This window comes from Eurosta solidaginis, chromosome 1, assembly GCF_040869045.1.
Source record: "Eurosta solidaginis isolate ZX-2024a chromosome 1, ASM4086904v1, whole genome shotgun sequence".
NCBI classification, from domain to species: domain Eukaryota; kingdom Metazoa; phylum Arthropoda; class Insecta; order Diptera; family Tephritidae; genus Eurosta; species Eurosta solidaginis.
Window position 1 is genome coordinate 133,302,102 of NC_090319.1, and position 15,546 is coordinate 133,317,647.

Below are 15,546 nucleotides of genomic sequence, written 5' to 3' on the forward strand. Positions count from 1 at the left end.
TTTTTCTTTTGCACATGGCTTCAGTTACCTATGGTAGCACCAAATTAGAATTTTCAAATTTTTGCCATTTTTTAAAATTTTTTTTTTTTTTGGACTTACTTTTTATGATTTTTGGCAATATCAATTCCAATATAACTTAGCTTCACAAACCCGAGATTAGGAATGTTAGTGTGCCTTCCGCACCAAAAGCATTTTTTTGGTAGAACGCATCTTTTTTATCTTCGCATTTGATCTTCACGCTGGTAGATTTGATACTGCCAAAGCACTTATTACCAAAGACCAGTAGCGTGTCATGTTGGTTGAGTGATTGAGGGTGGCTATCGTGAGCGTATGTATGTATGTTTTTGACTTTTACTATTTCAGCACATCCACACAACTGCACCGCCGCGGTTGGAGTACGAGTAAATGGGTGAGTGAAATTTGAGCACAATATTTTTGCTAATACACATATTTGAATGTATGTACATATATTAGCATATGATGCTTGATCTTCAGAGGAAATAGAAGAAGGAAACCTAAACGTAAGGAATATATGTACATACATAACTACAAACATACACACATTTTGTTTATAATATGCCGAACTGGTTTTTTTTTTTGCGTTATTTCGATGACCTAATTTTACTTTGTACAAAATTGATTTTATGTTTAATTGAGCGGTTGAGATAGGTCAGGGATTAGGGTTCTTGGATTTTTCTTTGTTTTCCCTTATATTATTAATAAATTATACGTCTCTTGAATTTTGAATCTCTAGATTTTAAGATATGTGCTCATAGAATAGTATATTAGGGTGGATCAGATATTTCTACGGAAATAAGATACCCCACACCTTGCTTCTTTTATTTATTTGTGTATTTTTTTTTTTACAAACCATTGTATTAAATTGAATCGAATTGAATTGAAATCTTATGTTTTTGGTTTTTCTTTTTTTGTTGAAATTTAATGCTAAGTGGTTTCTTTTTGCATTCTATAGGATAGATAGCTCCAGGGTATAGTTATAAGCAAAAATTAAATTGTTAATAAAATTTAAAATGTTTGGATGAAAACGTAGCTTTCAATAACGCAGGGCTAAGTCGAATTTTGGTGTAGATGCTGCGCTTGTGCGCGATAAGTTTAGGTGAAGGTGAGTGGTAGGGAAAAATGACCGAGTGACACACGGACAGACTAGTGTCAGGCTTGGGGGCACAGTAAGTCAACAGGAGTCAGCACAGTGCCCACGGTGTGGTACAAGTTGCACTGCAGAGGGAGGGTAGACTGCACCTGACAGGACAGGCCTCCATCTTGTCCCCCTCTTAAGTTTGCCCCTCACGTATGTTTCATCTTTTTCAGCTTTCGTCTATTTTACAACAAATGCAGGTATGAACCCTTTTTGTTCATGTGGCTGTCGGTGAGGACGGTGGTGAAATGCCCCGCCCAAGACGACGAGCTAGCCTGGGCCCGCAAGCATACCTGCTTGCCGCCGCTCCTCGCTATCCAAACAGTCAGCCACGTAACAATGGCGCCCAACGCTAATAGCCCGATAATTTTTTTAGTTTTTTGTCTTTGCATTTATTTATTTTTTTAGTCATATTTATATTTGTAGTTAATTTTTTTCAGTTTGTTTTTTTTTTTGTTTTTTTTTATCTACAGTAATCCGCACATGGATCTATCGTTTGATTGAATATTCAATATTTCATTAATTTTTATATTTGGTTATGGAAATCTGTTTAACAAGCATTTTCTGCTATCGGTAAGATATATACCGCACGGTATAATTCGAATTGATCGTGGATTGAATATATTTACCATATATTTCGTTCGTCTGGTCTGTGTGGACGTGTTTGCTTGTGCTCTCGTTGTTTTGCTTTTAAATTTTTGTTTCGGACCGGAGTTGCGCTCCCAATTGCCGCCTGCTGCATCATCCGTGTTATTCCATTGTTAAAGTCCTGTTGTCTGGGTCCAGTTGCAGGTTGTTTTGTGATAATTACTCGAATAAAATATTCACTTTGAAAGTAGTGTCGAGTGTTACATTTTTGGCGCGCAAAAGTTCTTCGCAAAATAAAGTTAAACAAATCCACTCAATAAGCAGCGAGTTGCGCACAAAAGCTAAAAAATTATAAAATAAAACTTTCCAGCGGCAATCAACACAAAGCAAAATAAATAAACAAAGTGTCATTTGGTAAACGTCACGGGTCTGCATTGCCGACAGTTTAACAAGCAGTGTTGCCACAAGTTATTTATGCGATAGAAAGTGAGGCGTTTTCATTGACTACACAGCGCAATCACCCTAGGCTAAAATTTTTATTTTTTAACAAGCTCAAGGTCGTTTAGTAAGAAAATGCAGCGTACACCGACATCTCAAGCGGCCAAACGTAAGGTGGGTGATACTTCCCCAGACATATCACTGCACGACATTATGTCTGCAATTAAAGATATTGAGAGTAACGTCAACAAGAAGCTTGATGGATTGGCCACGAAAGGCGATATTGAGGAGCTGAAACAGATGGTAGGGGTGCAGATTGAAAATTTAAAATCGGAAAACCCAGAGCTTAAACCTGAGTTGGCCAAGATTAGACTCGAACGTGAGCAGTATACGGTGGAGTTAAATCGGCTGATAACTAAAAAAAACCAAAAAACGTTATAGTCAGAAATATGTCTAAAGAGGCTTTGCCTAAAGCAGCGGTTCAAGCACTATGCTCCAATATGCTCAACCTAAACAATGTACAAGTTCGGGAGGCTCGTAAGCTGTAAGTAAATAACAATAAAATGGGGGTGATTGCGGAATTTGACTCTGTGGAGATAGCTAGCGAGGTATTGAAAAATGTCAAAAAAGCGACTGGGTCCTCGATATACATCGAGAAAGATCTTAACGCAGAAAAACAGGAGCAAAAGAAAATACTGCTGCACATTAGAAATTATCTTTTAAAGCTAGATCACTCGCATAAAATCAGGGTTAGAAACGACTCTATGTGCATCAACCAGCAATGGATGGTGTTTAACGCCAGCAAGATATTAATGTGCGATGGGGAGCCAGCGGAGGTGTTGCTTCGTAGCGTTTATGCCAATAATCTAAGCAAGATTGGCTTGACGTATGATGGTGTTTTGAAGAAGATTGCTGCAAAAAACTAGTGGTGGATAGGCACGAGTTTGCAGACTTGGGTAGAGGTGTTAGGGAATCAGGGCTCAAAATTGTATCATATAATGTAGCTAATCTACGCAGTAAACTTTTGTTTAATAACTCTTTTATGTATATTTATACTTTTGACGTTTCCTTTTTGTTTGAAATACATGTAATCTCGGATGACAGATCAAAATTTTCTCACCTTTTTAAAGATTACGTCCTACATTGGGTAGATGCTGTTAAGACAAATAAAGCTGGTCGAGCTAGTGGTGGGTGTCTGTTTGGTTTTAAAAGAAGCTTGGACAATGTTTATAAAATACAATTTCAACTTACATGTTAATACTTGGTTTATCCCTCAGTATCTAAATTGTAACAAGTGGTGTGAAGATTTTAAACGTTTGGAAAATTTTATAGCTACCCAGCAACCAGACTCCTTCTTTGTTCTTGGAGATTTAAATGCACGCATAGGCAAATCTCAAGAAATTGATAGTAATCTGGTGTCTGGACTGCCTGGTATTTCAGAAAACAGAAATTCAAAAGACGTAGTAACTGATGCAAAGGGTAAAAAAGTACTGAGCCTAGCCGAAGATGTTGGCGGAGTTATTTTAAATGGTAGGATATCTGATGATAGGTCTGGTGAATTTACGTTTTGCGGTGTTGTAGGAAGTTCGGTTATTAATTATGCCATATGCTCTTTCGATCTTCTTGTGGCAGTTAAAAACTTTTCAGTGGATAAGAAAGAAATCTCGGATCATATGCCGCTTTGCATCGAATTCGTGGTTACAGTGAAGGACTGTAATGCCCCTCTAAGCATATGCCCCGCGAAATTATCACGGAAACCGAAGCATACGCAAAGATATGCTGATCGTATTAGCTCAATGCCCGTGTGTGACTTTGCAAATACTGGTGAATTAACTGATGTTATGGTAACACGTTGGAAAATAAAGTAAAATCTGCTGCTGCGGTTTTTTGTAGGAAACATAAATATATTTCGGAAAATGCGTGGTTTGACAGCCAATGTTTTAAGGCGCGCAAAGAGTTGTTGAAACATTTAGATGAACTTAGAACTAGTGGTTCTGAAGAAACTCGCGTATCTTATGTTGCACTTCGTTCTAGCTATTCTAAGCTGTGCTCCAAGAAAAAATTAGAATATAGATGCAAAGAAATTGACTAATTAAATACAGTAAGAAACTCAAAAGACTGGTGGCGGGTTGCTAACTCGTTAAAAAACCGTCCTCATAGTGTGACTGGTAGTTTGACGCTAGGAGACCTATATATTTAAGATGCTGTTGTCGAATACACATGAAGCACCCTCCATGCAATGGACGTTGCCCTCAGTGATCGACCCTTTTCTCGATGCCCCTTTTGAGCTCCGTGAGCTGCAGCTTGTACTCAAAGGTTTGAAAGAAAACAAAGCGACACAATCCCTCTTAACCGAAATACTTGCTTTGTTTGACGCAATTTTTCTAAAAAAACTAGTACCTCATTCGTTTCGCAGCGCTATTATAGTCGCCCTTTTCAAAAAAGGTGACCCTGATCTTCCATCCAACTACAGGGGCCTATCACTGCTTGATTCAATTTATAAAATTTTCGCTGGTTGGCTGCTGAGCCGCATCAACGCGTGGCTTGATTGTAACAATATAACTACGGAATACCAGGCGGGTTTCCGAAAAAACTATTCATTTATCATATATTTTCATGTGCTTTAGATACAGTTCCTTGGAATATGCTTTTTTACAAGTTGGCTCATATCGGTCTCTCCAGCCACATTATAGAAGTTCTACGACTCATTTATAAAGATACATCATCTCAGGTATGGTTTGATGGAGTGCTTTCTGAGCCGTTTACTGTCAATCAAGGTGTTCGACAAGGTTGCTTGCTGAGTCCAACTCTTTTCTCGATATATATAAATGACCTAAGTGACAGTCTCACCGGCGGTGTACAGGTTGCGGACACAACAGTAAAAGCTCTTATGTACGCCGACGAAATCGTTGTTTTAGCCGACTCGGCACAAGTTTTACAGAAAATGATAAATGAGCTTTACGAGTACAGTATGCAGTGGGGCTTGAGAGTTAACCTCGCCAAATCTAAAATAATAGTTTTCAGGGAATGTAACAGGTCTCCTACTTTTCAATGGAATTATGTGAGTGAGATCATTGAAATTGTTAATGAGTACAAGTACTTGGGAGTTCTATTGAACTACAAATTATCGTACATAAAGCACCTTGAGGTGAAACTGGCAGAGGTTAAGACAGCTATAAATGCTACATGGTTAAAATACATAAATAACCCTCGCATTTGTATCTCAAAAAAGATGAAAATTTTTGACGCCGCATGTAGGTCCATCATGTTTTATGGAGCCCAAATATGGGGTTTGTTTGTTTGTTTGCTTTCTTTATTTTCTTATAAACATTTATAATTATACAGTATTACAATCTAAGTTAATAATTAAATAAGAAAATAGATAATGACATTAAATACTCATATTATGAGCAGTGGAAATTCCATTTCTTCCATTCGGTATTCGCTTTTTTAAAATGCTTGTGGGGCGCATTACAATAAAGAGGTACAATATATAAGATAAGCATGAGTAGAGAGATTCAATGATACAACTATTATAAATACAACCAATAATTAGAGATATAAAGTTATATATATATTTTTTTTTTACTATAAAAGTACATCAGATCTTAATAAACATCAAAGAATTATGAGATAGGACGCAGCAGAATTTCTATCTCCTCATGATTGAAACCAAGAAGCCATTTCTTCACTTCCCTCAGAAACGCTGGTAGCCTTCCAATAAGCTATATCCCAGCAGGTAGTTTATTGTATAGTTTACACGAGACAACGGTGTAGAAGTTACGAAAAATTGTGGTGCGAAATCTAGGAACTCTTACTAGAGGCAGCAGTGCCCTTCTTAGATTGTGAATGTTGTATATCGGACTTTGTGCATACCCGCTCCTTATAAAAAAAATGTTTAGAACTTTATAATAGTATAAATGACTCATGGGAAGAATATTCAGTGTTTTGAAAAGATCTATAGAATGCGTTAGACGACCAACGTTGCACATTCTTCTGATAAGACATTTTTGTAGAATTAAAAGCGAATGAATTGTACAAGCATAGGAACCACCCCAACAACTAACACCATATTGTAATTTTGAGTGAAATAGTCCATAATAAACCAGAGCCAAAACCCTATTTGAGCACAATCTTTTTAAATTATATTATATATATATGACAGCATATAAACCTTCATAGCAGATATATGTGATAACCAATTTGAGACATTTCGATCTTAAAGCATTTACTGATACAGTTTATTGCCTCGTTAAAACTGAGTGTAGTGCTATGTTGAGAACAGTTATTAGCGCACAATTTGTGTCTCTTGCAATTGGAAGCATGAAAGATAATATCGTTCCTTGCTGGTTCCCTTCCACTTAAGTTAAAATATATTAACTTTGTTTTACTGCTTACCACGAGTTTATGGCTTGCGAACCAAGTTATTAACAAAAAGACATCGTGGTTAATATCAGCATTAAGATTAAAAGAATTTTGTGAACCATATGCGATGACTAGGTCATCAGCAAAGGCTGTAACTTTACCCATTAATGGCAATGAGAATACCGAATTTATGTAAATTAAAAACAAAATTGGCCCAAGAACCGAACCCTGTGGCACACCTAAGTTTATAGATCTGGGTCGCTTAGAATATTATTAACTTTAACTCTCTGAACTCTGCTCGTTAAGTATGACTCAAGCCAACTAAGAAAGTTCCCACGAAAACCAGCCGAACTGAGCTTATTCATTAAAATACTGTGATCTACCATATCAAACGCTTTTGTTATATCTACAAAAAGACTAGCACAGCTTTTCCTTTCGTCAATTGCTTTGTAAATAGATGAACAAAAGTCAAGAAGAGCGTCTTCAGTTGACAGTCCAGACCTAAATCCAAATTGCATTGGGCTAAAAAAATTTATTTTACTTTTCCTACTTTTCAATGCTTTTTCAAAAACTTTTGATACTAACGACAGTAGTGATATGGACCTGTAGTTATTTTTGTCTTTTTTGTTACCCTTTTTGAAAAGCGGTATCACCGTGGCGCATTTTAAGTCTTCTGGAAAAACTCCCGAAGATATACTTAAGTTAAATAAATATTTCATTTCGACAATATAAAGAGCTATGTTCTTAAGCACGCGATTCGAAATGTTGTCAATACCACTTGAACCGGAATTGTTTAAATTCTTGATAATTTTAAGAATTTCTGAACCTGAGATGGGATCAAGGAAAAAGCTGTTACTAGGAGGTATGAACTCTGCGTACATTGGATCTGCTTGGCAAATGAAATGATTTGTATCGCTTAACGTTTCAGAGACGGTACCTACATTCACAAAAAAGTTATTAAATACATTTGAAATTTCGAGATAGTCAGAGACATTAACACCATCCACACTTAACACAATAGAGTCAGGCTTTCTCTTACAGCTAGGGTTTATAATTTTATTCACAGCATTCCATTCCTTTTTTGAGTTGCCATTTGCTGCAATTATTATACGTTGAAAATATTCATCGCGACTTTTGCGTATATTTTTTTTTAATCTATATGTCAAGCGACGTACCCGTTTCCTGAGCTTGGTGTTCATCGGATGTTTATTGCTTTTGTTCCTTAACATATTCTTCAAATTAATCTTTTTTACTAAGGTATGACTTATCCAAGGTTTGAGAGGTAAAGTGTTTCGGTTAGGAAAAAAGGAAATAATTGCATAGTTTATATAGTCAATGAGTGTTTTTGTGAACAAGTTGTAAGCCCGGCTTACGTTGCTTTCAGCAAAAACAGCTCCCCAATTTTCATGGCGAAGAGATTCACTTAGGACATTGAAATTTATTTTTCTTGTGGCTGATAATATAGTATTGTTAACTCGCCTATTTACATTAAGATTCCTTAGCTGAACACCAGTCATGCAATGATCGGAAATTCCAAGATCAAGGTTTATTCCAATATACATATTATCATCCATATTATTCCCTCTAACATATAGATGATCAATACAGGTCCCTGAGTCTGGACGCGTTGGCTCTTGAATGAAAGAAACTAAACCATGGTCTGCTAGAAGCGCAAGATAGCTATCTAATAAAACGTTAGTTCTTAATAGGTCAAAATTTAAGTCTCCCAAAATAAAAATTTTAGACGCTTTTTCATTATTTAAAAAAAAAAAGAAAACTCCTCATGGAAAGCTTTGAAATGATGACAATGAAATCTATACAGACACACAAAAGTATAAGGTACATTGCATATCTTCAAAGAAACTTTTATTATATCAGCGCTTGTCAAACTAAGACATGTAACCTCACATTCGTAATAATCACGTATAAAAACTTCATTGGTATTAGCAAAAAATTTATAATTAGGAATGATGTAGTCCATTACTTCGTAAGAAAAGATCCAAATTTCAGAAACAAATAATATATCAGGAAGGTTACTAATGGAGAAGCTCGGCCTTAGATCTCTTCGGAGGTTATCGCGCCTTACATTTATTTTATTTTATTTACTAATGGATTCAAGATTACAAGCTAAGGAGTCAAAATTCCGCCTTAGACTTCTCACATTCTGATGTAAAAAAGTGAATTGGTTGTCCTTTGTTGCTAATAAATAAGGGTCATTAACAGCATTTATTATAGGGCTGTTATTTATAAAAACTGATCTTGTGTTCATAATTTAACTAGTTGTAAACTTAATAAACGTAATAATAAATTTAGTTTAGCTAAATTCAAGAAGATCATCGAAAGTTTTTACAATAACAGCTCTTTCATTTTCATTTTTTTTTCATTAAAAGCTTCGAATTGTTGAACCATAAATATTTATACTTTTTATCCCTTTTTACTTTACTAGCAGCTAAGAACAAAGCTCTATAATAATTAGTAAAGCTATTATTTATATAAATTCTCCTGTTGCTAGTATCAGAAAATAGCGACGTATTAAACCTCTTCCCTGCATTCCGTTTGGCCATCATAATTTTTTTCTTTACTTCCACTGATCTGAGCTTTATGCAAACAATACTACTGACGTTATTATTGGAGTGTTGGAATTGTCGCGCATTGATGTGCTTAACGCTGATATTCTCAATTTCATCTTCAGATACCTGCACATTTAAAGCATCTCTGAAAATTTCCTCAACACATTCTTTTGCATTCTCTATGCTGACATTCGGAACACCCACAACTTCGATCGAGCTCTCTAATTGACTTTGTTCTTTCCAATTCAACCTACTTTCAAGCTTATTCACTCTTTGTTTTAACTCCGCATTTTCATCTCTCAACTGTTGTATTGTATTTAAACATTCAATATTTACTTGTTTGAGGCTTAGTATCTCTTCGTATAAAAGCTGCAGAGTAACTTTTCCCTCAAATTCGCTATCGCATACCGTGTTTTCTTTTTCAGGCAAATTCAGATTTATTATCTGCTCCGATATGTTTGTTGCTTTGTGCTGCTCACCCAGTTTTTGATTATTTTGCTCTTCCTTGTTCGCACAGGTTCGCGCGCACAATGCACTGTATTGTTTTTTTCCATTTGATGCATTTGTAGCATTAGCAGAATGAGCCGGCGTTATTGTTGCCTGCACTGTTTTCCTACGCATAGCAGTGCATTTCTCACAGCGATATTTTTTGTTGTTTACCTTGAAGAATTCGATATCCGCGGCTTTTGTATTTACACACTTGCAATGAAAGAAATTCATGCAATCTGAACAATCAATTTTATTTGAACTATTACGTTCGATTTTTTCTTTGCTCACCAAGCAGTTCATTTTAGAGGTATACCAATTTAGAAATTCTTATTAATTTAATTTAAAAGTGAGCGCCCCACGATCACTTGTTTGTGTTTGTTGATAAGTGTGAATGCGTAGAGAAACTTCTTCGTTTCTTTGTAAAAAGTTAATATTTCTGCCATCTAACACACCAAATTATATGATACACCTAAAAATAAAAAATAAATGTAAGGCGCGATAACCTCCGAAGAGATCTAAGGCCGAGCTTCTCTTCCAATTTGTGTCGTGCTCCTCTTGATTTTTCCCTACAAATTGGCCGGACGGGACCTACATGTTTTATGCCGACTCCGAACGGCATCTGCAAGGCAGATGAGTTTTCACTGAGAGCTTTTCATGGCAGAAATACAATCGGAGCGCTTGCCAGACACTGCCGAGGGGCGACCCCGCTTAGAAAAATTTTCTTCTAATTGAAAAATCTTATTTCTAAAATTTTGATGTTGCTTTGCCCGGGAGTTGAACCCAGGGCATACGGTGTGATAGGCGGAGCACGCTACCATCACACCACGGTGGCCGCCAATACACACATACATGATACACCTAGAATCAGGTTTATGCTCCCTACTCATACATACTTTGCGTACACACATGCTTTATATTTCACGCTGTTTAAGTTTGACTCCATACAGACTCCCCCGCGTTGTAGCAGAGGAAGCAGTAAGGCAAGGTTCCTACTGGGTCAGAAAGTGGAAAAACATTTACGAAAGTGTTAACATGATTCCCAAGTCGGACTTCTCCCACGCATCGCTCAAGCTTAGTATTGCAATAGTACTAGAAAAATTGATTCAAAAAGAGTTTGATAACTACACCGAAAGTGCACACCAGTCTAGGTCACATGACCTCTACTCCGGCTTGATTCCTACGGACTCCACCTATTTTAATGATACGTATTCTGCGTGTTCGGCCGGGGTGCGTGGGCTCCTGGAGGTAGGTGGGCGCACCGTGGTCGATCTCAGTGGGAATAGGTGTATGGGATAGCAAATAGACGAGATTTCTCGTTATAATATATATGATTTATTGTGTAAATGTAAAAATAGCAATGGTTACAATATTACCTGAATAAACGCAAACAATTACGGCAGAGATCGCTGGCGGCAGATGTGAGCTGTACGGCTGTTGAAAGTCAAGAGGCCGGTTGTATAGCAAGCTATAACCGTTGACCCGCAAAATCCTTCGTTTTGGAGGGGAAAGGCACCCACACATCAACCCCGACATGCATATGCATGAGTGCTGACAAAAAGCACACATACACGTGCATGTACATGCATGCACATGCATGAGGGTGATGGTGTAGGTGGTTATAAGTTAAGTCGAGTATCGAGTATCGATTTGCAGAGTTGCATTGGGGGAATCGCAATCAGATGCGGAAATGTTAGGTATCCTGCCTAAACATGACCGCCATTCCTTGCGATACGCAACATCGGTTTCCGCCAATCACCTCCGCTGAAACGAGAAAAATTAATATAAGACTTACACACTAAACTTAATCTAAATGAGGAGTTCGTCTGCGACGCAAAATGGCCGGGAATCCTTTCCGACTTGCTTAGCCTGCCACCTGAGCTAAGATGAAAAAATTAGCTGTTATGAACAGTTAGAAGTGAATATTTCTTGCCATTGGTTTATACGTAACTCTAATATATAAAAGTTCAGAACGTGATATATGTATAATCGGTGGCCAGTAAGGCTGGACGAAGAGGCCGAGGTCTCCGATCCAGAATGGCACCGTTTTTTGTTATTCTTTGTTTTTTTGTTTGTTCCGGATGGAGAGGCCGAGGTCTCCGTTCCAGACTTGCGGTTTTTTTCTTCTTTTTTTGGTTGGACGAAGAGGCAGAGGTCTCCGTTCCAGACTCGAGGGTTTGAGGTTTTTCTGGGCTGGACGAAGAGGCCGAGGTCTCCGTTCCAGCGTCTAACGTGTCGTGTCGCTCTCAGGGCGACTGTGGCATTTTATGGATGTGCCAGGGCGAGTGGCCGTGAGGTTGGTTGAGTGATGCGCGTTTTCGCTGCAGCGCATGTATTTCTTCAGTTGTGTATTATATTATTAGTTAGTTCTGTGATTTCAAGCAGCTTATGCATTTTAACAAAACCAGTAAGATTGCGGTGTGTGGGAGGTTGGAACGGACGTGATTCCAAGCCACCCGCGCAAAATTAATTGTTTTCGTGATACGCGTGTTGTTTTGTTAACAAACGTATGTTAAAATAGATGAATAAAGCGAGTTTAAAACGAAGCGTAGAGGCTGACGAAGGTATGGATTTAATTTTGTGCGACAGATCATGACGAATAGCGAAAATCGTAATTAAATTCGAACGTGTACCAACTGCCGGTGCTTGCATGCAGATTGGCGATGCGTTCTCCACGACGCGTTCTATCTGCACGTACCATTCTGAGATTGCATGCAACCCTGTCGTGTATTTCTTGGTTAGCTGACAGCTGGTATGGTGAATTTTTGGTGTGCGAATATATATATACATATCTGTATTTGCTTGCCCTTTTAAAAAAACTAGGTCACTGGGGCAGTAGCACACTAGGCCGGTAGAAACAGTTGACTTTTTCCAATTTCGGGATTTTGTCGTGTCGGGATTCTTTTATTTCCGGACTCGGATTGTTTTTGTACCGAGCCCTTATAATGACTGTTTGTTGTTGAAAAACAACAAGCCCTGCCCCCCAGCCAGAAAACAGTGCCCAAAACACGTAAAGGGTAAAAAACAACAAAAAAAATGTCTTTGTATGTTAAATGTTAAATTTTTTGTGCAAGGAGAGGTTTGTTTTTGTTTTGTTTTCCTTTTTTTTTTGAATTCCTTTGTTGTGTATGACTGATTGGTACTGCAGGAGACGCCCACATGAGTAAAAATAGCAAAACGCGTCAGTCCCGCGTGTGACGTTTTGCGGTTTTCGGTACTGATTTTGTCTATTTAGTGTTCGGTATCCGCCCTTAGTCTGACAGCACTAATGAGGCTTCCGTTGTTATGTTGCGGGTTGACATCCAGGATACATTAATGTGGGATTGTGGTGGATAAATTATCCCCACCACTTTGTTATTTGTAAAAGGATTTTCAGGCTGGTAAAACGTAAGTATGACAAATTCCTAACGGATTTTTAGTAATTTTTTTTTTAATTGGTTTTCTCTTTTCCTTTCAATTTTCTCGAGAATGCAGTCCATTACGATAAATTTTGGAGCGTGAGGATGCGGGGGCCCTTCAATTGGTTGCCGAAATCCGTTATATGGAGCGGCGGAGGGGATCCTACGAGTGCTATGTGCCGGACGAGATTCTGCAGCAGGAGGTGGTAGGGGCGTTGAGGGCATCGCTCCTGAAGTGTTTCAAGTTCAGCGGAATCCCATTATTGTGTGGGCGCGTGGGAGGGCCACCGCCTGGTACGCCCAACTTTATCGGGGGTGTGCGGGTCAGTTGTGGGTGCAGCGGACACCCCAGAGTCCAACGTCGCAAGGGTCCTATCGCTGCCGGGTGTGCCAGAGGACGCTTGGATCGTTTGCGTGCCTCGTTGCTCATCTGAATGGGCACATGAAGTTTTTTCCTTATCGATGTTGGGAATGCCCAAAAAAGTATACGTCATCATAAGTGATGAAATATTAAAAAAAGCCATGAATTAATTTTTCCTGACTTTTCCTTTAATCTCCATCAATAAACTTGAATTCGCCTACCAAAAAAAAATGTATTCGATATATTTGGTTGGAAAAGGGTTGTTGGTTGGAGAGAGTATCCTTGTGTTGTCTTTCTTTGTCAGAAAAAAAAAACGAGTCCCTGAGCTCTTATAAAGACGCAGACAAGAAACGCACCATTGGGTGGCCGAGTTAGCTGACATGGCAACTCTTCCATTTCTCGTTCCTTTGTATGGCATGATTGCTGTGGTGAACTTGTAATCCGGTACGTGATGTGTGAGAAAATATATGACATTTCCATTGAGAAAAAAAAAAACGCACGCGGTAAGTATGTCGCAGGTTAGGTTTTATTTTAATTTTCATTGTTGAATTTTATTTCTTTTTATTAATTAAATTGTCTTTTCTTTTCTTATTTATTCAGGTAATGGCGGTGGCGTTGCATTTATTGCAACAATACGCAGCATGAATGGCGCATTCCAAGGAGTACACTTTCCGGCAATGACAAGTCTGACTAGCCAGAACCCATGACAAAATGAACGCACAAGCTTTTTTGGACTACTCACTGCCGGCCCAGCTTTGGGCACTCTGCCCACCGGCAGCTTTTGGGCTCATTTGTATTGGACCATTTTTGCCGCCCATATGTTCAAGTACATTTTGTATGAGGTAGCCAATTAAATGATTTGCTTGTAAATGTGTTAGACTAATACAAAGTTTGGCACGAAAATCCGGTATAAAATCATTGGATATAACACAAAAGAATATCAATTCCAAATCATTTTCTCGCTGCGTTTCCAGTTCCAGTGCAGTGTGTTCTCATAAACAACGCAATAGTAAGGCATATGATTTATTAAAGATTAGCAAATCCATAAAAAAGTTGAGCTCTTAGAGTGTAAAATGTTGGCCACAAATTCTGTAAGCAATATCCATAGCTTCAAGAGCGATGGCATCTTTGGACATACCACGGAAATGGTGGGCAACAGACTTGCCAACCTGTAAACATAAGTCTACTTCTGAAGATGGTATATGTGGTATCATAAGCAAATAAGTCAGCATAGCATTATGTGTTTCACCCATCTCTTCGAGCATACGTGCTTTACGTAAGCGTAAATCATAATCTTTCGGATTTGCCTTAATAGCTTTGGTATAAAATACTCGCGCGCGTTGCGCATTGCCCCTTGATATATGTAAGTCGGCTATACGTATCCATTGATCACGATCATGTGGGTCTAAATGAGCAGCAATTGTTAGAAAATATAGATACTTCTCTGTATCTCTCGACTCATAGATTTCTGCCAGAGTGAAGAATGGCTCCGCCGCCAAAGGATTTTGACGTAAAATTTCCAAAAAAATTTTCTCTGCAATATCAATTTGTCCACGTGCAAAACTTAAATTTGCTTCTCCCATTAATCCTTGCAGATCTGCGTTTAGTACGGTATGCCGGCGCGTAGTGCTGCCACCGCCAACAGTTCTACTACGCAATTCAACATCACTTAAATATGTGTCGACTTGTTTAAGGGTAGATGTTGGTTTTGCTGGTGGCCTTTCAGCGGATGTTTCTGACCGAGGCAGTTTATTATAGCCATGCCTGCGATGTTCCTGTGCATCTCTTTCGACTTTATCTACATCATCCTCTTCTTCATCACCCGGCTCAAGTTTGGTAAAATGTTCTGGGAAGTCAACTTCACCACGTAAGGAACGTTTGATCAGAGCAGCTTCACCTTCGCTAACTATTGTGGTAGCACTGCCCGATGGTTCCAAATTACCATCATTGATATTGCTTGCGGTTGGTGTGCTTTGAGGTGTGATAATATCCAGCACTTTTATCGGCTCAGTTTCTGTAAATTCCAAAAGCTCTGATTCGGCAACATCGTTGGCAGATATCTCTTCAATTAAGAAGTCGTTTTTTGCATTTTGTACGGTTAGACTTTATCGATAGACTTATTGAAATCAATCTAAATCTAAATTTTTATTTTATAATTTAAGAAAAAAACAATGTAGCCATTTT

General features: G+C 38.3%; 1 protein-coding gene and 1 pseudogene across 9 annotated transcripts in view; one reads left to right on the top strand and one right to left on the bottom strand.

Annotated features, from left to right (window-relative positions):
• Orco (odorant receptor co-receptor) overlaps positions 1 to 15,546 on the top strand; it is a 1,419,553-nt gene that overhangs the window by 1,250,195 nt on the left and 153,812 nt on the right. The gene's annotated exons all lie outside the window — the stretch shown is intronic.
• LOC137238630 (general transcription factor 3C polypeptide 3-like) lies at positions 14,097 to 15,543 on the bottom strand (annotated as a pseudogene).